Source organism: Aulonocara sp. 'chitande type north' Nkhata Bay, linkage group LG11, assembly GCF_057382095.1.
Source record: "Aulonocara sp. 'chitande type north' Nkhata Bay isolate Kocher_YH1m ecotype deep benthic linkage group LG11, A_spYH_male_GT1.1, whole genome shotgun sequence".
Lineage (NCBI taxonomy): Eukaryota > Metazoa > Chordata > Actinopteri > Cichliformes > Cichlidae > Aulonocara > Aulonocara sp. 'chitande type north' Nkhata Bay.
The window spans coordinates 24,907,253-24,933,158 of NC_141354.1; the positions used below are offsets into that span (position 1 = coordinate 24,907,253).

General features: G+C 40.1%; 1 protein-coding gene across 1 annotated transcript in view; it reads right to left on the minus strand.

Annotated features, from left to right (window-relative positions):
• Positions 1 to 25,906, minus strand: part of erfl3 (Ets2 repressor factor like 3) — a 69,396-nt gene that overhangs the window by 41,826 nt on the left and 1,664 nt on the right. The window lies entirely within an intron of this gene.

Below are 25,906 nucleotides of genomic sequence, written 5' to 3' on the forward strand. Positions count from 1 at the left end.
TGGGATTTTGCAATTTCCCTTTCCTTGTTTTAAATACAGTAGATTTCTGGCTAGACACTGGAAAGTTTGTATTTTATGTTTTATTCTAAAGCATAAAATATGCAAATAGCTATCTCACTGGTGAATTTAGAAATTTCTTTGATAAGTGCCTTAAAGACACCACAGAGGTTCCCTAAGACATTCAACACCATCGCACCTAAGATGGCAGCCGAGACCACAGGCCAGCTAAGTTCTAGCCAAGTCTTTGCCTTTCATTTTGGTGATTGCACTTAGGGCTCAAAAACCATGCAAAGTTTTATTAATTTGGGATGACTTCTGAATGAATCAGGATGAAGCTACCTTCCAGGTTGCCTGGGTAACACAGCACATCATTATGGTGGGTTATCATTATTCATTTTGCTCTTCAGCGCCAAATAAACCCAACTCAAACCTCACTTGTCCAGTACCATCGATTCCTCCTGTGCATTTCCCATTTTTTGCCACATATCTTTAAATCATACAGCATAACAATCTACATAGTCTTTTTTCTAAAATGGCTGGCACCACATAGAAAACCAAGGGACATGAGCACAAAGAAATTAACACGTAATGCACCGGCACAAGTACAAACGCTGGCAACAAAGTCAGCCACTTACGAAGGTTACGTCGTGGGCTCTACAAAGATTACCGCGCAGAGGTCTAAATCAGTCATTATGCACAAGGTCGATCAGACAGCCTTGGAATTGACTAGAAAGACTGTGACTAGATTCTGCCAGTGTATGCATTTGTTTTTTTTCCTCCTTTATTAGGAAAACCTCTCTTTCAAGTTCCCAAAAGCAAACAAACACTTGGGAACCGCTGAGAGTTAGAAACAGTCCAAATTCTTTCAGCTTCAATGCAATGATCAGTGTAGCTGTTCTCTTAGGTGTAAGAATAGAGCTTAGGATTCAGTCAAGGATGAAAATGAGAAGACATGAGCATGGACAGATGGCCTGTCAGTGGCTTAAATCTTTTTGGCCACCTTGCCTACTCTTTTAACTTCAAATATAGGGTTTGTTTTGTCTACTGTGTTTCCAGTTGCGACAAAACTACAAATAAAAGTTGCATGGTTTTCTTAAAAACAACAACAATGTTTACCAGCATGATGGTTTGAACCCATTTTGATGTGCATCAATTTGTTGCAAAGAAAACAAAGGGTGTGGGAGTTTTGAAGCACATCATGTGTGTTGCCGCTAACATGTCGCACGTCAAACGACTCTGCAAGGCCACTCGCTCTTTGATTGTAAACGCTCCTATTGTGATTTTTTTTTTTCTTCTGCTTCCTGCAACACAAAATAAACAATCTTATGAAACACAGTGAAAGACAACTGAGTCATGAACACACACATACACAGAGGGCTATTGTCTTGTCTGAAGGCGACACATTGCCGACACTTGTTTTACGATGAATTATCATTCTGGATGCGTAATGACAAGTGAGAGACAAAGCAGTGAGACACCTGATCTTTACACCAGATGTCTAACAATTTAGGATGAGCTGCTTCTTTCTAAAACATTTCAGGACTGTGCTCTGGAAGCAAGAATATTTATCGCTATGCCTTTCAAAGTAGAGAGACAAAGCAGTGCCTAGTGTCTACCAAAACTGCCACTCTAGCAGCAGGTTTCACAGACATGTTTAGGCCAAGTCTAAAATAACTTCAAGAAAAAAATTATGGTCTAGCACTTGACTTCCTAAGTCTGCAAAACTAAGCCTACGTATGCTATTCATGGTTTACTTCAAAACACTACAATGTAGTAGTGGATAATTACAATAAAACTGAAGCCTGAAGGTTTACATAGATATATTTGGTTGACTGTCAAAGTGAGCAGCGATACTTCACAAATCAAGGCAACTCATTTCCCCACTAATGCATTAAATTAATACCATTATTTTGAGGGTCACGATAAACTGAATCTGCTTCATTATAGTTTAATGTCAGATCTCCACATATAACTGACACTTGGAGCACAGGCGCATGCACACAAGCTCACTGCACTCAAGGATAATTCTCTCTATTGGAGTGATTTTTAAATCAGAGCTTAATGTGACTGTACTTCCCCACCAGGTCTTTTTGTTGGTGGAAAAACTCTGATGTGTGTTGGAAGGGCTGAGGGAAAAGTGCAGGAGTGACAGATGGACCATATAGTAGAACTTTAGGTCTAAGGTAAGTAAATAAAGCGCCATTAAGAGCCACTGTTATATCTTAATACTGCTTTTACAATCTTTCCTATAATTGTTTCCATTCAGTTTCCATAAGCTAAGTTTTTAAGCATTAGTGAAAACCTTTATGTTCTCTTACAAAGCACATTGACTTCCCATCACTCCCACCACCCTGTCCCTGACCTGGATTTCTGCTTTTCATATAACAGTTTCATTGAAGGACAAGTTAAATAATGAATCTCTGAGTCTAATATAGATCGGTGAATAAAGAGTTAATCCAATAAACCTGCTTCCACAAGTTCTATTGTTATAATATTGGGTTTTTGAAATGTTGATGGCATAACCTCTTACACAAATGGAGGTCTTTAAAGCGAGTGCCGAAGGACATGGTATACTTGGATAAAAAGGTAGTAAACCTACTGAGGGCAGAGTTGGTCCTCTAGTAAAGCTTTTCTTTATGAAGGGTCCAAGTTCTAAGTCCTGCAGCCAACAACTTTCAATATCTTACACAAAAAGAGCTCCAAATCTGATTAAAATCCGAAATTTATTTTGTTTAAGATGTCTTGGGTATTCATAGTTTTTCAGATAAAAGGTTCAGTAGAGGTGGACCCAACTATTTGATTATTTGTATGCTTTTAAATAGGCAGATATTTGAAAGTTTAGTATTTTGCCTCTGAAATCTACTACTTATGTGCATGTGGATTCTGTCTGAGGGTGTTGAAGAAAATCAGGCTTGACTGGAGTTAAATTCTTTAATTAAACCTAAAGGCACTAGTCTTTAATAAGTCGTGTGTAGTAAACCAAAAACTAGTGTATTTTGCTGAATGTTTCCTGATGGATGAAGGCAAGGCAAGTTTATTTGTATAGCACAATTCAACAACAAGGTGATTCAAAGTGCTTTACAGAGACATTAGAAACAAAAACAAATAAAAAGCATGATTTAAAATTGATTAAAACAAGGCATAAAATTCAGCTTTGACAAAATAGTTGAGTCCCACAGATTTGTCCACCTATCTTTTACATAGTTTAGTTTTGGAGTTATATAAAGAGTAAAATAACACTGAAAGTCTCACTCAACCAGGAAAAAAAGCAAAAAACAAAAACAGCATAAGCTTGTGTTATATGCTAGATTGTTGTTGTCTTCTCACTATACATGCTCTTAATTTTATGCAAGAGAAAATAAAGTATAAAAAATGATATTTTTCACAAAGAAACTCCATCTTGTGGTTTTGCGACATGGCGCTGCTTTGCGTGCACCCGGATTTGCGACATGCTTTACAGTAACTGAAAATGGGCGTGCGACCGGTTGCAGTTTCATGTCTGGACATGCAACAGGGAGAGACAGCTACACAGGCAGCCCAAGAAGAAGCACTTTTACCGAAAAGAGGGGGTACGTCTGTGATTTGGTTACATTTTGGGTTCAACAGCACCAACACAGAGCATAAGACGCCCAATTTGCAAGCTATGCTATAAAACTACTCCTGCACCTGATGGCAACACAACAAATCTCTTCCATCACCTACAGAAGGTCCACAAAAAAGAAAACTCAAGAATGCAGAAAATCCGAGCTAAACCAAGTTGTGGAATGACGGGAGCAAGTTGGGAAAAGAAAAACTATACGAGCTGAAGATACAGCAGTCTTTCACACAAGGCACGCGTATGAAAAAACGCCCCAGCGCCATAAGCAAATCACAGGAGCCATCTCGCGTTACATTTATAAAGGCATGGCCCCTGTTTATGTAGTTGAGAAGGACCTCGTCAAAGTTTTGGATCGGAGGTACGTTATGCCCGGTCATAAGCACTTCAGTAAAGTCGAGTTGCCTCGCTTATATGACGCATTGCCGGGCCAAAGTAGAGAAGGCTGTTTGCAGTGTCGTGCATTATGCCTTGACGACTGACCTATGGACGAGCAGAGATACGCAGCCCTACATGAGCATAACCATCCATTTCAGTAACAAAGACTGGACCCTCTGCGCTCGCTGTTTACAGACTGCGTACTTTCCAGATGACCACAGGTCAGGTGGTATATCGTGATATATATATATAGTTTTCGTGATATAAAATAATTTATATCGTGATAAATATTTTTTCCATATCGCCCTGCCCAAGTTGGGCTTGGCTTAAACCTAGAAGAACCGTTCTAGGAAAAGTGCTGTCATTTGTGTGCTGGCAGAAAAACTTTCATTTCCTGCAGTCCAGCTACCAACTAAGTAAACAACCACATCATGTGACGTGACGTTCTTGCAACAGGTTGTGACAGTTAAGGAGAATTGATTGATTGCTGCAATTCAGTCACGCGAGTGAGCCAAAAAGACAGTGTGGGAATCATCCATCAACTTCTACCACCCACTTCCTTAAATACTCTTCGACTGGATGTGGATGAATTAAACAAATTATTTTAACTTGTAGGAAAAAAATTCAACATTTGCTGAAAAAGGAATTTAGAATCACTTAAAATAAGTTTTAGTAGTACAACAAACATGGTGCTCTGAAGCAGAAATGCCATCTTTATGTTTCCTAGTAAACAGAGCAAGGCTTTCACTGCAGGGACGAATCATCTGGCTCCTGCTTCTGAACAGATGATGTATCTATTGAGAATGAAATGCATGGCCCTCGTGTGCTTTCTTTATGCCATTTTGTTCTTAGGGCTAATAGCAGCTATCAGAATATCTCCATGAATATGTACTAATGGATCTTATATATATATATTTTTTTTTTTTAAAGTGAAGAAAAGATTATTTCTTAAACTTTGTCATAGTTTGCCAACCTCCTAATGTTGCTGTCAGTTGGCAAATACTACGGATACATTTGAACCTCACAGACTCATATTTTATTCTGATACTAGTCTGTATTGCATGGAAATCACGCAATTATGATCTGTGCCATGTGTCTCTGTAATATTCTAGGGATGCACACTGTCCCGTATATTTTTGTTAATTCTTCTGCTCAAAATAGGCTTTTAGGGTTGACTTTGCAACACAACTGATCAAAACAGGAATCTGTGCATTTTCCTGATACTTTTGACCAGTGTATCATTACAAAGAGAGAAGGAGCCACAGGTTTCCAGACACATTCTGTTTCTACATATTTCAACCTTTAGTAAACCACTCGGCTGTGTACAACTTGAACGAGCCCTTTTATCACTTCCATAAGTTTCTAACTACTCCTACACTTAGACTTCATAATCTCCTTACAATGCATGTGCAGATAAATCATTAATTTTATTTTGCATGTTTCGTATGAGGTCAGATAAACTTTTAAATCCTGACGAATGAGCAAAAGAAGAAAATAAAGATCTTCCCAAATAGAATACCTGGGGATGTATTATGTCTGTGCGTGTTTGTTATGAGCTGGGTGCTGTTGTTCAGACTGGAGGTGAGAGTTGAATAGGTAACTGGCCCATGGGAATCATGTTTTTCTCACTCCTTTGGTGCTGCTAACTGTGCAGATGGTAGTGAGCATTCACAGTGAGTAGTAGGATACAAACAAACACACGCACACGTGCTTACCTGGAGTTTCTACAAATGTGTGCGACTGTGTGCAGAAAACATCAAAGCATCACTTGGTGACCACGGTCAAAATATCCCTGCCCCACACGTGCACACTGATGAGCGCTCCCATGCAGACTTTCAACAGGGGAGAGATAAACCTGAGGGTGAAGCAGAGGGCTGGCGGCCTGGTATTTTAAACAGGCCCTTGGGTGCTGAGTGAACAGGGAACACAGGAAGCTTGCCAACCAGCGTTGTTGTTCTTAACACCTTTCTGCTTCTTGGAAGAGAACATATTTGGAGCAGAGTACAACATCCTGCTTCCAAGGTGCTAATAAATGGCTAAAAAAAAAATTAGGGATGGTAGATTTGACTGGTGAACTGCATCATGATGACAGTGAGAGAAAAACACTGAACATAATTATCCCGCTTAGCTAATTACAATGGAGTAGCAGTGCAGAGTTGATCAAAATTAGGGTCATCACATGCTTAATTCAAATTCCTTTATGACAAATATAAGATACTTTCTATTACAATGTTACAAAAGTTACTTTTGTTACAAAAGGTGCTTTTGGACTCTGCAGTTGTGGTATCTCCCTGGGGTAACTACCCATTGGGAACCTCAAAGTACATACCTTCTTAGTCTTGTACACCCCAAGATTGGTATACAAGACTAAGACTAAATTTAATTCCTTGCACATGTGGACTCAGTAAAGACTTTACCAGCAGTTCAATACTCTGAGAGAAACTGAGGACACTCGCTAGCAAGTCATCAATTATGGCCTAAATCAGGGGTGGGCAATTCATTTTCCCAGGGGGCCACAGCTTATGAAGAGATAAAAATTAATATTAAGCAGAACTGAATTTAGATTATTAGAGCGGCCCTCCACAGCAGTCCCACTTTTTCTCATGTGCCTCCTTGGGGAGATTTATTGACACCCCCTGCCCAAAACGATACCCCAATCTTTATCACTTTTTTACTCTGATGGGGGCCAAAATTTATAAAATGAACACTGTATTGTTTTCTCTACGACTTAAAACTGTGACCTAACTTACTGAGGTCATAGACCTAGGAAGCTGAGGGCGGACGTCTTTACAACTTCTTCTTTCTGTAGCCAGAGGGGTCACACCCTACTAATTACTATAAGCAATGCAATTTTAAGATACTTCCCAAAAGGCTTCCCTTTTGAGACCTGGAAACTCTTTTACGAGACTAGCAGCAATGTAGGGCCCAGTGATCACAGGAAGGCAATGACATTAAGCAACTTGTAGCGACAAGTGTAGCAACATGGAATGTGGGTGGATGCAGAGTTAAACTTTTGAAATGTCTAATAGATCAACGATCAGCTGCTTTATGGATGGACCAGGCTTTGTACTTGAAACTAGTGATAAAAACTGTAAACTCTTCAGCCAAGTATTTACTGAGATCAGAGAACACAAAGCCGAGGGAGAATAACTTGACTTCTATTTGCAACTAGAGAGATATTTAAAAGAATGCAGGTTTAAAACATTTCCCCACAGGCTTTACTTTTCAGACCCTGAAGCTATTTTCTCTCTTATTTATTTTTTATCAGCTTGTTTACGCAGGTTTTTCAGTTGGCACTGCTGCATTCATATCCTCCACCAGTCACTTATGTCACTGCGGTGGGAGATTAACCACACTAATGCAGTAACTATAAAAGACCCTGAAAACTGATTTCTACTGCCATCCTCCTCAAGTCTGGCAGCACAAACGCACAAAAAAAGTTACTTCTTTCAACAGTTATAAGAACTATGACAAAAGCACCTTTAAATTACCTTCATGGAGCTATGTGGACTCAAATACATTACATAACAGACAAAGTGTTTAAAGGAGCACTCAGAGAATCACTTGAATTACTGCTCCTTAAGGCTTTCAGTTTTGTCACACCTACAACAATACCAAACAGTGGGTATTACACAGAAATACATGCACATTCAATGCCTCTGACGCTAGGAGACTTTGTGCCCTCAGTGGTTCCTGTGCGTCAGCAATGTGTGTGAACAGCACCAAAAATACACACTACTTCACTAGGTCCCATCAAGCAATTCCTTCCTCCACTCCTAGTCTATTCCTCCATCAGTCCCCCACTCCCTGACTAACACACCCCTCTTGCTTATGTATCCAACCCTGTGTGCTTTCCTGCCATTCTTCTTTTGCAGCTAATTTTAGATGAAGGAAAAGGTTCTGTCCACATCTGCTAGTCATTCTTTAAGATGTGTGCGAGTGTATGTGTGTATGTGTGTGTTTGGGATTGAGAGGAGACAGAAAGGAAACTGGTAAAAGGTGGAATGGGTGCTGAAAAGCAAATAAAAGGAAAGGTATAAAAGAAACCAGGATAAAGACAGAGTCAGCGTCCCAACCAGAACAAAACGTTTATCGTGACTGATATACAATTAGATTTACAGGGTTTCCCTCTACAGTCACTCGGCAGTGGTGAACCATAACAGAAACAAACTGCCTTCACAAATAGAGAGAATGTGAAATAAACAAAGCATCATAATTTTGCTTGATTTACGGAGACAAGCGGACAAATGTAACGGCGTAGAGCTCAAAAACAGCATTTACCCAAATGACCAGAAATCATCCAAATGGGAATAATTTGTAGTCTATAACAAAAGAGAGTGAGGACACACAACGTTTAGTTTTGGAATGCTGGCCACAGGAGCCAAACAAAGGATGCTCACATTTCTTTTTACAGGAGCAGGATAAGAGGTGACCCAGGCTTCTTAATGCCGTTTTAAATTACCCTCCAGCTTCTTTTGCTAGAGTTACAGAAGTAGAGTTTAAGTTTAAAACTTTTGTCTATATTTGACAATAAATAACAAATATCTCATTAACACTGTTTTGTTTTTGCAAAAGCTTGGTCCTTGTAAAATGATCCTTTTCCTTTGTGTTTATAGCGCTGAGTCACGAGAGTGACAACAACAAATGATGGCTGATTCAGTAAATTCAACATTTATCATGCTGTCTGCTGGAATGCAGACTGCAATGTTATGTTATAATGGGAGGTTGGGGACTCTGATACATTTGTACATAAAAAAAACTCTATTGCCATCCAGGTTTTTATCTCAAACGTTTGACATATTTTCTTAATTTTGAGATATTTCCTCAGGGGTTTTAGCTAGTAAGTTACAATTTTGACATATGTAACTTCAAACTGTGAGTTAATAACACAAATTTTGGACTGATTTTTACTTTCTCCGAATGTTGAAAAAAAGCTGGCTCAAGGGGTTGGATTAGATTAGGCGACAACATCTGATCTGTTGTTCTGTGTTTACTACAACTTATGTTATGTGACGTCAGCAGCTAAAGTAACATCAAAGGGTCAACAGTGTGTAGGTTCATATCTGAAACACCAAAAACTTTTCTTTTTGTGTTTACTGAAATTATTCCTAACATCCTCACAGTGAGGATACACATTTATAATTTAACACTGACATTGTATTGGTACATGGTACCAGCAGAATCAAAAGCAAGGTTATTTGATTGGAAGCAGGTGGAACGGTGCATTGCTACGTAAACACTGTAAATCTGGTGTTTAGGTGTTGAATCAATGGAGCTGCAACAACAAATTCTGCCTGGTTCATGAAATTAACATTTATTGGGTTTTCTGCTGCAACCAAAGGCTGCAAGTGGCACAAACAAAGACTTGTATTGTCTCAACTAGTGTGGTCTGACGCGGTCCTGTACTTCATCACCTAGAATGGAGAGAGCAAACGTCCAGAAAGAGAAAACACTGACAGGCACTCACCGGCCTGCAAATGCACACAGCACTCACACATACAGGATCCTGGCAGTCACCGCTGTGCGTCACAGTGGGCTGCGAGGGGGACACAGAGGGCAGAGCGCAGCGTGTTTATGTGTGTGCGCTTATCCCATCGTAAACAGGGACAAGAGACACATGCAGTGTCACCGCCTGTCACCACTTTCTCCTCTTCCCTTCACAGTTTCTGCCCTACGCTAACTTCTTGTGCCCTTGCCCTCGTCTCGATCCCCTCCCCCATCCCCCACCCCCCACCTTCACCTCCTCCAGTCTCTTTCTCGTCCTCTAACCCCAACCCACTTGGTCAGCTTGTTAAGCATGTCTCCTAAAGCTGATTAAGTAGTGTTGATCAGCCTTACGTAACACTCACCTCGCACAGACACCGCTGCCAGCCAGCAAGTCAGCCAGCCAGCATACCGTCTTTCTGGCTCTGTGTATGTGTGTGCAAGAGATTTGGAGAAATCAGAGAAGGAAACTACTTCAGTGAACATTGCACTGCATGGTGTATTTGCAGTTGCAACAAGCACACGCGCTAAGTCAGTGCATGATCTCATTGATATGAGCATATCTGCCCCACAATGCTGGAGCGTGCACTTAATTGGGGTCTTCCCAGGGTTGGACAAACGAGTGTCTGCTCCTGTTGCATGGTGTGCAGATAATCACTACTTATGCCCCTCTTAGCACTGGACTGCCAAGAGAGGCAACGCAACCCCTACACTGAAGCACACAGACATACTTGATGTGACAGACCGAAGGTATAAATGAAGAGAGCACAATCCTACCAACCACAGGGGTGTGCACACACGCACACACACGCATACATGCGCTTTAAACACTGTTTTGGTGGTGCAGGTAAAGAAAGCCCTGCACCAGATTAATTGGTGGGGTGATTGAGTTAATGTGGCAGTGCACACAGGCAGGTTAAAAAGGTTGTCTCGGCCGGCTCCTCTCCTCTCCTGGTTTGCTCTCGCGCTCTGCCTCATGGGAAAGATTAGAAACCTCAGCTGGAGCAAATAAAGCTGGACGTTATGCAAGAGTAAGAGAGAGAGAGAAAAAGCGAGACAGAGAGAGAAAGGCTGATGATGATGTAACTTGAGAGAAGAGCAAAATAGAGAGATGAAGAGCAGGAGAGAAAGAGATAAAGAGACAGAGCTGTGATAAGAGCAGATGACCAAGGTCCATTGTAGCCTGAAATATGTACCCTACTGTACTATATGGTTCCAGCCACCCTTCTAAACAATAGCAGCTGATCTACACTGCTACGCAATGAGCTCAGCTGTAAACACACAGCTGCCCTGCACTGGCAGAGAGCAGTCCTCTTCAGTCTTGCACATCCTTTGCACCAACAGCACACAAAACCAGACTAATGCATAATGTAAGGTCAATCTCAGACTTATACTTGGTTTCATTAAGGCTTTCCTGAGTGACACATATGGGATTGTGTTCCCCATTTAACCTACAGTGTGATTCAGCTGGGCTGTCAGACCAACGCAGAGAGGCAGGGATAGTGAATGCAGTGGAAGTAACACTATCCCACTGCTTAAATTGTAAAACAGATAATATGTGAATAATGGTTACTGAAGTGCTGCAGAAGTTAGAATATATCATTATTGTGATATAAAAGGGTTGTATTTATTATGTTCAATTTAAATTATCACCTGAAATGCACTGATGGTGAGACTTTGATACCAATAATGATGATTGTGTTAATTAATAATATTTTTCTTTAAGGGGAAGCAAAGACCAGCTCTTTGTCAAAAGTGTCTTTGATTATTTGCGAGCAAAAAGGTTATTCACACCAAGATAAATATCTGCCCTGATATCATAAATTATCTTTTTTTTGGTGGGGGACAAAGAAGATCTAACCTATCCTACTGGTCTTACATCTGCTTTAACATTTAAAATCACTTAATACTAGCAGTAACCTAAGCCCTAACGCAGCAATGGTAATATAGTGATGTGAACACATTACATTTACACTCTGAAAATTTTACATTAGATAACATAATAAAGTAACATTACTCTGTCTTTGATATAACGTTATAGACAGGTTAGTAAAGTTCCATTACATTGTTGTATTTACATTGTACCATAATGATTTATGATTTTCAGAAAAGTCTCTGCCTGGTCTTTGAAATCATAGAGCAACACTGTCACACTATCACCAGTTGGTAATGTTACAACGTAGCGAAACAAAGACCAAATGCAATTACATCATCTGTTTGTGCACCCCTGGGAAAAAAAATTAATATTCAATCAATGGTAAGTTAACTAAAGTGCGACAGGCTGTTAAGTGTTGGTAAAATGTGCTGTCACTGTGATATCCTGCTTGCCCTGTGGTCCTACACTAATTTAATCAAGTGCTCTTCTCTCTCTAAATGCACTGAAGTAAACATCTAATCCTGACACTAAACCCTCTATCCTGGTGTTGTTTAGAAGCTGCTTGGATTCCACATTATAATATTATCAACACAAGAAATCTTGATTTAGCTGATAGCTTATCATCCAGCAAGGCAGCTGATACAATGCAAATAAAATTATTGCTAACTGGATGGTGTATTTAGAACTGGGATATGTGGGGTGAATTAATTGAAAACAATTCCATGTCAGTTACCATTTACTCAAAGTAGTTTTGTTTGCTGCTCCTGCTCTCTAATTTACAACTTGTTGACAGGTTACACGGGGACAGGAAAGTCATTCGAAGGAACATTTATTAAAAGCTTTAACACAAATACGAGCCAGAATGACAGCAGAAAGTGGGTGTTAGAACAAGGACCGGGTCTGGACAGCATGATAAAGTCGCATGTTATTCATACATAATAAAGTAAATGTTCTTCTTCCGCCAGAAAAATTGTTATAAATATTTATCAACAGTGAGCTTACCCACTTCATACACTGGTGATGTGAAAACCAGCTACAATAGATATACTTATTAGTGGATGTTTCAAGATTTGTACTTTTTTTTCTTGGCAAACTGCAAATTTAAAAAAAATCACAGGTGTGAGGAGACACAGAAAGAAGACTATAAGAGGAAGGAAGTGAAAAACGAGAAATGAATGAGCGATGGGGAAGGAAGTTCACAGAGATAAAAGACTGATTGGAAGAGAGAAAGAGAGCACGATGAACTTTCTCCCGTCAGTTAGTATACTGTTATGTAAGAGCTGAGTGTACACACACCGATTACCTCCGCTCGGTAGGACTCATAACATGAGGCGCAATCTCCCTGTTTGTGCTTGTATGTGGCGTGTGTGTGGGTGTAGGGATGAGAGTGTGAGCATACAGTGGTGATACCTCTCAGTTACATGTCACGCACCCAGACCTGAATTCACATATTGTACCAATGGCATACATGAAATCTATTGTCCTGAGCGCTCAAATGGCTCTGATCATCCATCCAGGCTGTAAGGTGGCACTGGGGGTTTCCCATGAAGCGACAGCTGCACTGGCTTCTGGTTACACCTCCACAGCATACAACAGACCAAACTCAATGTATTTACACAGTCTCTGTGTTATAAAATATGAATAACCGGAGGGAAATAACTGCAATAGTTTAAAAGCTAGTAAAAAGTTTAGAGGGATATCTCAACCACACGAGCCTGCAATTTTTGCTGGTGAGCAGCCATAAGCTACAGAGTGATGCGTGATGAGTGAATCGCTTTATATGTGACACCTGAAAACAGCTGCACAAGTCACAAGTCAACTTGAAGCAAATAATCCCATACTGGGGCAAAATATTGATAGTCACCATCTGATGACAAACTTTACATCAATTGGACCTGAACCATAGACACTAAAAAACACAGATGTAGCTTTCTGGATGGGAAAATGAAACTAACGAAGTGCTTAAAGCAACATTCGTTCCGAAGGCCACCAGATGGCAACAGCTGTGGTAGCAAAAAGATTTGTGGTCCTACAGAAGGCCCATAAACCTCTGTAGGACCAGAAGTCACTCAGCAGTGGCTCATTCATACAGAATAAAAACTTAAATCTATCTATGGTCACCCCATGTGTCAAAAAGACGGATTAGTATCTTGCTCACTGGTTGAGGATCAATCATAAGTCATTAGCCAATGAAAAAGCGATTTTATAGTCAAACTTTCCTGTTCACATCCAGGCAGAAAAGCTCATCTCAAAGGCTTCAAAAGAGGACTTCACAAACCAATGGGTGACATCGCGGTCACTGCATCCATCTTTTATACTGTCTATGACCCAAATCTAGAAAAACTGAAACTTTCACAAATTAATAGCCAAATATTAGTATTAACCAATTTTGAAAATAGATGGTATTTAACAATGTCCATGGCTGATATTTTTCTATTGTGTCATATGACTTCTGCTCTGGCGAAATGTTGAAAAACAGCATTTTCAAGTATGAAAAAATAATCTTTTGAAAAATGAAAATAAAAACAAAATGAACATAAGCAAAGAGAAAACAAATCAGTTTAGCAAAATCATCTACTTTCAAATCACTCATCAGAATTTAAATTTACAGAAAAAAATCTTACAGTTAATCTGTTTTCATCCTTTCATCCATCCATCCAGTCTTTCTTTCTTTCTTTCTTTCTTGTCATTCTAGTTGTTTATTCTACCTCTTATATTAATCATGCTGTTTGTTCAGGTTTTAAATCTTTATATTTTATACGAGTGTATTGTATTTTTTATTATCATTAATTAATTGTGGTCTGTGAAATATTGTGTAATTACATTACACAAATAAAGTGTATTATTATTATTATTATTATTATTATTATTATTATTATTATTATTATTATTATTATTATTGTTCTTGTATCATTAAGGCTATTAGACAAATCTGTAACAACCAAGAAATTCACAATCGGTTCATTCCTGCAAACAAGTTTACTTCAAAACACCGACATCAGTGAGTCACACGCATGCACGGATCCCACGTTCCCACACACACCTCTGCACTCTGCCTCCACTCACAACTAACCTAAGGGAAAGAGTGTACCTTAGCACAGACCCTGGCTAATTCCTGGGCCAGACAAACACAATAAACCTACTAACATGACGCCTACACTCACGGTGAGGATACTTGCTGGGGGCTAGCTGGAGAAAATGTATGAGACTACAAAGACCCTAGTGTGAGTATGGGTAAAAGCAGTTCACTTAATTTACAGTAACAGCACCTCTAATTCATTTTCTACGGTCTTTCTCTAGCCTGCAGTCATGAGTGTAATATTTTGATTGGCATCTCTCAGCAAGCTGTTGATGCTGCACTTAGGTCTTGTTTCCAAGGCAACATGTATACAAAGCATTACTATTTACCACAAATGCACATGCTAGCAGCTGCAAACCAGACATGAAATGTTACTGAGAATATGCAAATAAAATCTGCTTGTCTACATCCACAACATTGATTTGCTGCTCAAGATTTATGTTGCCATTGCTCAAGTTATTACTGTTATTAATGTGATATGGCCAATAACTAAGGTCCCAACACTTGAAGGTAGATTAGCTTTTAATTAGTCACACATGTAGCTTGCTTGAATTCCCACATCATTCTCTTAATGATCTCTTACTGAAGATGAAGCACCTTTAGCCCACATTATTATCTATCTTCACACCTGTGGTAGCCCCTGTTTAGCTCACTGCCTTTTACTGCATTCTTTGAAGCTTTAAAAATCCCTCTGCTGCTTTTGATTCATTCTTCCCTACTTTCATTTTCCCTCTCATCCTGTGACTAGTCAGGGGATCTAGCTCACTGTTCTCAAAACCTTTAATCTGCTAAACCAACAATCACTGCGTATATGTACAGTATTAGTATAGTATGTGTGTACGCCCACCCGCATGCAACTGCATGCCTGTTACGTAATTTCCCTGGGCCACATCTGATGCTAAAAATGGACGTGCATAAAACTATTGTGACCTAGGGCAGGACTACTGTATGGAGGTGCTGCAGCACACACAGAATACAGTGAGAGCTGAGCCTGCTGCTTAACAGTTAACCACAAATTTAAGTCTCAGAACCATTTCCTCAACTAAAAATCCAACTTTGGTATTGTTAAATAATAGATTATTACTCAATTAAGATTTGTACGAATGAAATACTAACTATTTTGCAGTATATACCAAAGGAATCATATTTAAACATTTCAATCCTTCTGGATATTTGTAAATTAAAGATAAAAATTGCATTAGGCAATCATTATTTAAACTCTATACTCATGAATAGACAAAATGCTTGTTGTGGTTTTGTCAAGGCAGTTAAATGTACTGGCCACCAGCAGAGCAGTGAAAAGTATCAAAAGAGTATTATTTAAAACTTATAAAATTCCTCAGCTAATTCTCTTCAACGGGATGAACATTATGGCACACATAATCCTAACTAACCAGGTAGTATAACAATATGATAAGAACAAGGGACTCTACAAAATGCGGATGAAGAAAAGCAACCAGAGCAGCTCTAAAAGAACTTGTAACTGAGAAAGTAGCTGTGTCTGCTGTTCACAAGTTTTAAAAATGAGACCGCTTCTGTGAAGGGCGCTCACAGCAGGAAGCTCCTCCTTATTCTTTTGTCTTTTAATCCCAGAAGCAGCTTCTTCCACCTTAACAGCAGGCATAAATGACTGCATCTGTATGATGACAGAGTGGCAGTGAGCAAAGCGACAACTGCAGAGGGTATATTGGCACCTTTAGCCTTATGACAGACTAGTGACCTGTTCAGGGCGTGCATTGACTCTTACCCAATGACAGCTAGGATAATTTCAAGCCCTCTCCCGTGATCCTGACATGGTAAGCAGTTAAGAATATGGATGAATGGATTAAAATATTAAAAATCTTTCTCCATATATAGTATATTCTATATACTCTTGACATAGGAATCAGCCACTGTAAACATTTATAAAGACTCACTTAAGCAAAAAATAATATAGTGTCAAACCCCAGAGTGTGAAAAAATATATACATAGTTATACATATTTCTGGTCATACTAGACAACACTAACTACAAGGTAACTGAAAAACTGATGTAGCATAAACCTCTGTAAAGTAGAGAATGTGCACCTCACTTCTCAGGTCAATGCTAAGTCTATAAGAGCATACCTGCATGGTCAAGAGGCAGTCACATGCACGTGTCTGCTCAGCAGTGCAGCTTAATGTTAATAAAAATAAGGTTTTCCAAGTGGCTGTCTTGCACAACAGTGCTGTTAAAATTATATAAATTGGAATTAAAAAAAAAAAAAATCACTGTTCTTGAGTAACTGTGATGTTTCTCCAGCATTAATAATTCACTCAAATGTCAACTAACCAACAGCGCAACTATCTAAAAAGTTTGAGTGTATGTTTGGGTCGCTTAAAGAGTGGAGAGTGGTAGGCCATACAAGACTGGCTAGCGCACACTTATGGACAAACCCCCTGGGAAATGTGTGATGACTCTGTGTGTGTGTGTGTGTGTGTGTGTGTGTGTGTGTGTGTGTGTGTGTGTGTGTGTGTGTGTGTAGCACTGATGGTCATCTCCATCATTAAAGTTTTATCATTCTGCTTTCCTATAAATACCTTTCCAATGATCCAATGTATTATTCAGTTTCTTTTAGGCTGGCCTACACAGATACACAGGCGGAGGACCAGACACACAAAACACACACCTGGAGAGCCCAGAAAAAGCCAGCGTCCTGCAGCGAGGAAGTCTCATGAACATTTAAGAAGGTGGGCAAAAAAAGTCCGATTTCTCTCCAGCCGAGAGCAAAATCCAACACATTTTATTCTGCTCACACATCTTGGGAGAAATTCAGTACTGTGCGTGTGTTTATGTGTACAACATATGTGTTTAACTTGGACTTGACTTTGAGCTCCTTCTTTGAATTTTCAGGCTGATTCATGAAGGTGAACATTAGTCACAACCTATTTCAGATACATTTTGACCGTGACAGACAGTTTTTATATATTACACGAGCCATGTTGGCAGACAGCTGAGCTGTATCTACTTATCTGGTAAATCAGTGGTGTCCAGTGAAAGAAAAAGAGACAGTGTAGGATGACATGAAGCAGGAGAGAGGAGGAGAAAGCTAATGGAAGTGGAGCTGCCACTGGGGTATTAACCCATGGATTGGTGACACAGAAATGAAAGTGAGAGGGAAGAAAGGATGGTGGGATGGGAGGGTCAATCGATGCCTAAAAAGGTTTTACTCCCCTACAGGGACATGTGCATGTGTGTCTGTTCGAAATGAAAACATTCTCTTTCTCTCTCTCTCCTGGACATACACACACTTTACAGAGTGACCCCATCTGGCTGAAAAGTCAGAAGTCAGGCTAAAGAGTGGGATTCAGCAGCAGTCCTTTGATTTAGGGTATATTAGCATTAATGGGTCTAATTTTTGTCTGATACAGTGAATCATTGTGTTTCTAAATCTTGTCCATAAGAGAAAGTTGTCTAAAAGACAACATCAGATTAAACAGAAACTGCTGATAAAAGATAGACAATAGCCTCGTGCCACAAAAAGATCTTGCTACTATTACCGGATACATTTGCCTAGCAATTATGGGGTGTTTGCATGTACACACCTGCAAAAAGCTAATGTGAACTATTTGCCTGTGCTCACAGTGTTAACCCTCTCAGACTCAAATTAAACTTTTTGTTGCTAATGCACAACCAAGTCCTGCAGTGGTACTTCTGAGTAAAAAAAAACTCATAAAATATGTATGTGGGGTAATCAGGTAGTTCATTTTTAACTGTTGCAAATCGGCAACGCCTGCCTCGAGAGGGTTAAAAGAGGAGATTTTAAATCTGAAATATAATTAACAATGCTCACACAGAGGAAATCTTTCTATTAAGAGCAGTTTTTATTCCATTCAAATGCACAATGTTTACCTACGGTTAAACTACTGCTGTCAAAATACACATAACTTTCCCGCTCACATGCTTACTCTATGATGAGTTGGCTCAAAGTGCAAAATAAGCTCTGACGTACAAAGCAGAACAGGTCTGAACATGGAGGAAGACAGACAGAGAGAGCCAGCAGAGCAAATAGACAGACAGGAGAAAGAGGAAAGACTGGTTGAAAAGAAAACTCTAAATGTGATCTTGCATTCCTTACATGGGGTGAAGGGAAGGAAGGAGAAGCGAGGAAAAAAGAGGGAGGAAGGGGGAAGGGAAAGGTTGGTTGGTAGAGGAGGAGGAGGAGGAGGGTGACAAGAGAGAAAGTTTAACTTGGCGCCAGACAGCATTTCAAAACCCGGCTGACAGCCAACCAAACAGGCACACACACACACACACACACACACACACACACACACACACACACACACACACACACACACACACACACACACACACACACACACACAGCATCAGCACTGCAAGTGGCACAGAAGTCCTTTTGGTGACTTCCCATCATCCAGAATTAGATCAGATATTTGCCCTCTACCCCTGCTCCCTGGGTCCAGCACAGAGGCAGATTCCCAGATAAAAATAGCCAGGGGAACTATTCAAACACTGCTGCCTTTCTGCAGGGAGTGTCTGCTGACTGCACTGGACTTAAGAGGTTAGAGAGGGGTTAGGAGCTCTACTCAGCACCTCCCTGAATCAGAGGACAGTGGTACAGTCCGGTCGGTGCCACACTTACACACAAGCTTTTTCACACATTAGAATCAGGCCAAGACATTGTGGAAAACTGCTCTTTCTCAAATGTCGTGCACAGCACGAGGTACTTTCTCACTACTGGAAATACTCTGGTTTGGGCAAAGTTGCTGCCTGGTTAGAGCGTGCAGGAGGCAGGAACCATGGTGCCCACTTCCTCACTGTGAATACACCAGACAGTTACTTGGCACTGTTCTCACGCAGGGACAGTCGGATATGACAGGTTGATGATTTCAACCCTCTGCTGTTAAAATATTTTTTTGGCTTCAGAAAGCTGATAAAAAAAAAAAAGTCTTTAAAATCAGGAAACAAAAGGAACAGTCTAAATGGCATGCATCAAAAATTATTTATACTAATTCCTTTTAAAAAAAAAGTCCTTTATTCTCTTCTTTATTTATACTCTTCTCTAAAGGTTGGGGATGGGGCTAGGGGTGTGGTTATCACTGATGATGACTTAGGGTTTTAAGATCAGGGTATTGACAAGAACTAGGGGCAGTTAAAGGTTTTGTCGAACTCATTTTATAGCTATAATGACATGACATATGTGCAGGTACTAAGGTGGGAGACTGCATCAGCAGGTTAGAAAACTGTTTAGTGTCCAATCCCAAAGGGGGTGTGGACAGAGGGCTAGACTAGTCAGAACCAAAAATACTAGTTGGTTATTTTATTAATGTATAACACCAGCTTAGAAGTATCAGCTACCTGTTACTTCTAAGATGTCACAATGTCGCCGGTACTAACTCTTCCTCTCTCTCTCTCTCTGCATGATGGGAAGTTGAAAACAAGCAAGATGTATAATAAGACGGGATGACAGCCATATGAACAAGCACAGTACAGTTCTGCAGTAGTACTTAGATTTAGAAAATGGGCTTCAATGCATCTGTGAAGATGGCACACAAACACACACACCTCTAGAGTTCAACTGTTGCCAGATATATCACTTTTTATGCTTCTGTGACTGAAACGCTAAAAAGGCCGAGTTCTCGCACATATGTCAGATGCAGTCTAGACCTACAAATTGCCATTATTCTACATGATGAAAAACAGAGGTTAAAAAACAGCATATTATTAAACATACTTTACCATACAGCTAACAGTTGCTGAACACATACATAACTGTTTGAATAAACACATTCACCTTACATGCAAGACCCACATACTGCATGAATTCCACATAGTTCTGATTGTTTTAAAGCTGTCCTGTTGTTATGAACCCGCTTGGTATGAAAATTAGCAGCCACATTGTGCGCTGACCCCTTTATGCCAAGATGCCCCCAGCAGAACCACTGTTATTGGGGTTAATCTAGATTACCAGTATAGATTACAACACCCCTGAGGCCGAGCCCAACAAAAACAGCAACCAATGGGTGCAGCTCTGTCAACAGAGGATTGCAACAAACTACTCTGTGTTAATATATGTGTGCAGCAGGCCAGGCAGTTGTGGTGTGGTTAGAGGAGATAATGGATGAAGGAAGAGGTAGCTAACTGACTAAGTGCTGTCACAGTGTTGACACCTTACACCCTGATTATACTCCAACTAGTGGAGAGGTGACAAGACAGGCTCAAACTTAAAGGACAGGTCATTGTATCGTGAGGATCCAAAATAAAACCTCTCATCTGGAAGGATCAGAGGAATAGAGTTACCTGGTTTTCACACAGGCGTGTGTGTGTGTGTGTGTGTGTATGGCATCAGACTCGGCTCAGTTTCAGTGGCGCCGCCGTCACCAAAAAGCCGTTACATACACCCACAAGTGCCGCTGTACAAGCTTTGTTCAACAAGTAATACCTTTACTGAGCTGGCCATCCAGAAACCTTCATGTACACACTTCATATTCTTCTACAACAACATGCCATTCTGTACCTCGCACCGAGTCAACTCCACAGCTCCGTAAACTCCCCGTATTACATTACAATGCACATGCATGCACAAACGCAGGCAGCTGCTGAACAGTGCAGGTCAACCCATGCACACCAACACACCCCTCTGCATTCTCAACATGTATTTTGATACCCATTTGAAAAGGGACCCTTGTCTGTGTGTATGTGGATCTGCAGCTAGCTTTAAAATAGAGTACAACTACTCTCATAGAATAACAGACACATAGTATCCTTATGAGGCACTGAAAATATCTCTACATCATCATCACTGTGTTCAGGAGAAGCTTGAAGAGATAGTAAGTGTTGTGTTTTCCCCTCATGTGTAATGCAACACAGCCGGCAACTATTAACCTTCTAAGCAGGAATGTGGGAGGTCCAAGAATTCCGATAAAAAGCAGCAGCGAGTACGAGTGTTTGTGTATGTTACACACATGTTCTTCAAAAGTGTTACACTTATCTGTCAACAGTTCATCCCATTCAGACATGCAGACCCACCCCATTACCACCTCTGACCAATAACCAATAAAGCCAATACCAGGGTCATACAGTGACCCCAGCCAGTGATCTCGTAGTAAAACTAGGCTCAGATTGCTACTGCAGACAAACGCACACGGCCTGAAGACACGCTTACTTAAGTTGCAGGGGTTTTCTATATAAACTTAAAAGTTCTTTAAGAGTGAAACCAAGATGCAAGAAGTTTTCTTTTTATTGTACCACTAAAACAAAATAGCAACACTTACAAAAGATATGAAATATTAGAATACTAGATTACCATATTTATAAAGGTGCACTTGAGGAGGGTGTAAAAAATTCACAGGGGTAAAATACTGCACAGAAAGTGTAATCTGTAAGAATCTGTACAATAAAATAAACTGTTTTGGGTTTTCTCCTGGTTCAAAATGGGTCTTTTGGGTGGGGGCGCTGACAAAGCACGTAAGTGATTGGTATATATAATCTCAAGGCAAAAACACTGTGTTACCTATCTTAAAAGATATCTATGGATCTTCTTGTGATTTCTGACTGTTTGATAAACAAAAAATGTGTTTTATGCTTGATTAAATTAAGCCCACTTTATGCAAGCACTTAAAAATACATTTAACTGCATACCCAAACATAAGATCTGAAACAAATGGTGCCCAGGGTATGTAGTGCCTTTGTGAATTCGCTCTGTCCTCCTCCGCACACTACAGGACTAGATGGTCAGATGTGAGGTTAATGTGTGGGTCTCTGAGGCGGGGGTGGGTGGGCACGGGGGTGAATGTGCTGAGAGCGGTGCTGGACAGCGGTCAGAGGCGTTCGAACTATCAAGGGTAATGCAGCCTTGTTGGCTGCTGTCTCTCTCTGGTCTCCCTGGTCAAGGGCGGCACAGGACTAATGATGGGGAGGTCCATTAGTGTCGACTGGCTGAGCACATTGTTCCCTTTGGTGAAATTCCTGGCTAAATACAGACATTTGAAGACGACCCCCCCACCCCACCCCCGCGCACGCAGCACACACACACCAGAAGTCATTTGTCAACTACAAAGCATGATATTAAAACTTTTACAATAAAAAAAAGAGTGTGACACAGAAGAAGCTGCAAGTGCATTAGAAACATCTTGCTTAGAAAATCAACCTATTACTGATTGTAAAACAAGCAATATAAGCAATACATTAAGCTTGGGATGAACACTTTTTCATACAGAGAGAAATACGCCAACCATGAAGTGGCATATTTAATGACTAGCCTCATGTTATGGATGGGTCCGTTTACACGTTTTGTGGGCTGAGGTTTTGCCAACTTTTCTGCATCTTTCTCCTGCCATATGATGACATTTGAGCCACACTTTGAAAGAATATTTAACTCTCTGTGGCACCTCAGTGTTTGCTCGGAACTAAAGGAGCATGTGGACCTGAAAATAGGTATCGATCCCAGCTTTGGCAAATGGATTACAATGGAAGTGTTATTTGTCAGAAGTTCAGAGTAAGTGTTAAAATATATGTAACATTGGTGTCTCAATAAACACACAAACCAAAGCTTCCTGATTCTTCTTGGGTTGACAAATTTGACCACACAGATAAAGAATGAAACTGCAGACACTTCCAGTTTATTTTTATTTTACTGAAGTTAGTTTTGAAAGCATAAAATATAGGTCAAGTTATTTATTTATTTATATTTTCTAAAGACTTCTTTTTTTTTAAAATTTTATGTATTTCTGTTCATTTCTTGTGCTGCACAGATACATTAGAATAGAATAGAATAGCCTTTATTGTCATTGTACAGAGTACAACGAAATTGGAGTGCCACTCCCTTAGTGCAAGATTCAATAATAAATATAAATGTAAAATATAAAAAGTACAATAAAAGGGATAAAGGGCTGCATAAAATTTTGGTCCACTATTGTTTTACTAACTTTAACTTAATAGTTTCTAAACTATTTCTAAGAAGTTGTAAGTTCACACAATCAAAGTCAATTCTCTGCAGATTTACAAGCCTTTTCACATGAACAATTACCATGATACGACACCTTTGGAAAGTATGCTTCCTGAGCCTGATCACAGTAGGGCTCTGTCCCATAAAGCAGACTGTAAAACTGTACTGGATAGTAGGAGGTAGTGGTTTTGCTGTGGTCAGCACTGCAAGGGAGTTTTCACAGATAAGGCTAATCGCTGTGCTTATCATCACAGTAGTTGAGATTGAAAAGCATATGCTAGCAATCACACATGTGAACCCACACAGGGAGGGATGGCGAAATATCCACTCTCAAATCATTGGTCACAAACAGCCCTTTTGTCTCCAGTCCTGCCATATCAAACTCCAGGGAAACAAGGAGAAGAATAAAACAGTCACATTTAAAACTGGTGACAAACAGGTCAAAATGTCCAAATTTACTTCACTTTTCTCTCTCACACACACACACACACATTTCACAGGCATGCTGAAGTGCGGTCTCTTCGTGTGTCAAAAGCACCTCCAAACTATGAGCTGCTCCCCACCATTATTATCATAAAGAGAGGTCTCCAGCCCCACAAGTCCACACACAATCACTCTCAGGCCCTGCCCCACTCCCACCATTGTCCCACACTCCACTCACACATACACACACGCACAATGGCCACTCCAGAGCCAAGGGTCCCACTATGCAATCCTGTCACACAAGGACACAAACCAGTCCTTATCACATCAGAGAGGGAAACGAATGATAGTGGCTCAAAAGTGGAGGAAAATAGGTGAGATACAAAAGCTAGAGTTCAGATTATGTGGTGAGTGTGCAGATAACATATTAGGGAGTTATTATTTTGTTTCTGTAAGCTCTTATCACCCAAGCTTAATCAATCATTAGCACACCCTCCAAGGGCCACACAAAGATAGATTAATGATGTGTGTACATACCACCTCACTGCTGACTAATGCAACCTGAAGAAAACTTGGAATGCTTGCAGCCAATCCCCCCAGACTACATCAAGCACTAACAAAGACCAGGTAAACAGCAGTGATTATGATTAAATGGGGATACTTTCCAAAACAGTAATCCTATCATGTATTCAGCTTAATAAAGCGGGCGTAGAAAACAAAAGCGTAAAGGAAGTGCTGGAGAGAAAAGAACGTAAGCTCTACAGAGGCAGAACTTATCATATGGGACATAAATCCCACATCAAACAGTCCCAGGAATGAATGATTACATTTTTCATCCCACACATTACCCACGGACTGCTGTTGGCTCCTTCCACATCCAACAAAAGAGTTAAGGGTTAAAGCGCCGATCACGAACGGCAGCAACAACAGGAGATCAGACAGATCAAGAGAGCGGCACAGATTAGCCAGTTCAATAATTCAACTATTTAAAGGTGCTGTTATAGGATAAGATTTGCTGTTACATAATGACTTTGAGATGACGTGCATATAATTATAAACTACGGCTGAAATGATTAAGCAGCAGTATGAATCAAATTTGTGAAATCTGTGATGAATATCATGAGGAACAGACAACTTTTTCAAATTTTAAGCAATGCAAAACCTTAATGTTGAGCTTATTATGAAAAAGAAATTGTAGTCTTTTGATTTTTCACCTTAGGAACATTATTCTATTTAAATACCAATTCTTTTTTTTTTATTTCCTCAAGCTTAAAGACATCTGTTGTTTATCATATAGGTTAAAAAAAAGTGGAGTAAAATGCACAGACTTCTGTTATGTAAGGTAACACAGACAGTTTGCCTTAACTACATGCACAACAGTAATGTTTACATGTGCAGCCAACCTCCTAAAGCAAAAAAACCCCAACAAAACAAAACACTGATATTTGCTTAAAATGTTAACGAAATTAAGAAAATACGAGTGGTCATTTACAGACTGCCTCACCATCGGTGCACTCAAATGCAAAATAACACTGGTGGGATGTCTGTGTATGCTTTGGATCATGTCATGCAAAAGAGCCACAGTTAACCTTTTACTGAACAGATAGCAAACACAAACACACACAAGCAGCATACATCAAACCTATAACCTAAACCCAATCAATTTTTACTGCCTTCCCACATGGGCTCAGGCTATCTGCTGCCACACAAGCATGCATTTCCTTGTCATAAAAGGGCTACTTGTGGTGGGATGTGGTGTGATGTCACGGCAGCCTACTCAGGCTGCTGCAGGGAGTGTGTGTTTTTGAGTGAACGTGTGTGTGTGTGTGTGTGTGTGTAGGAATGTGGAGGGTAAAGGGGCTGATGGTGGGGGAAGGGGTCCCGAGTGGGAAGTGTCCTGCACTGCTTGACATGCCCCCACGCCAAATGCTTAGAAAGTCACCACATTGTTCTGGCAGCAGAGCACACTTATTAAAGATGCAGATACACGCTTATTATTAAAATTATTTAATAATAAGTGTTTGTTTCTAAAGCTTGGACAAGGCATCAGATTATTTGCTTACTATTCGTAAGTTATGAGACTACTCAGGCTCTAGTTCCTTGTTATTGCTGTCTTTTCAGTCTATTTGGTGCGGGCATTTT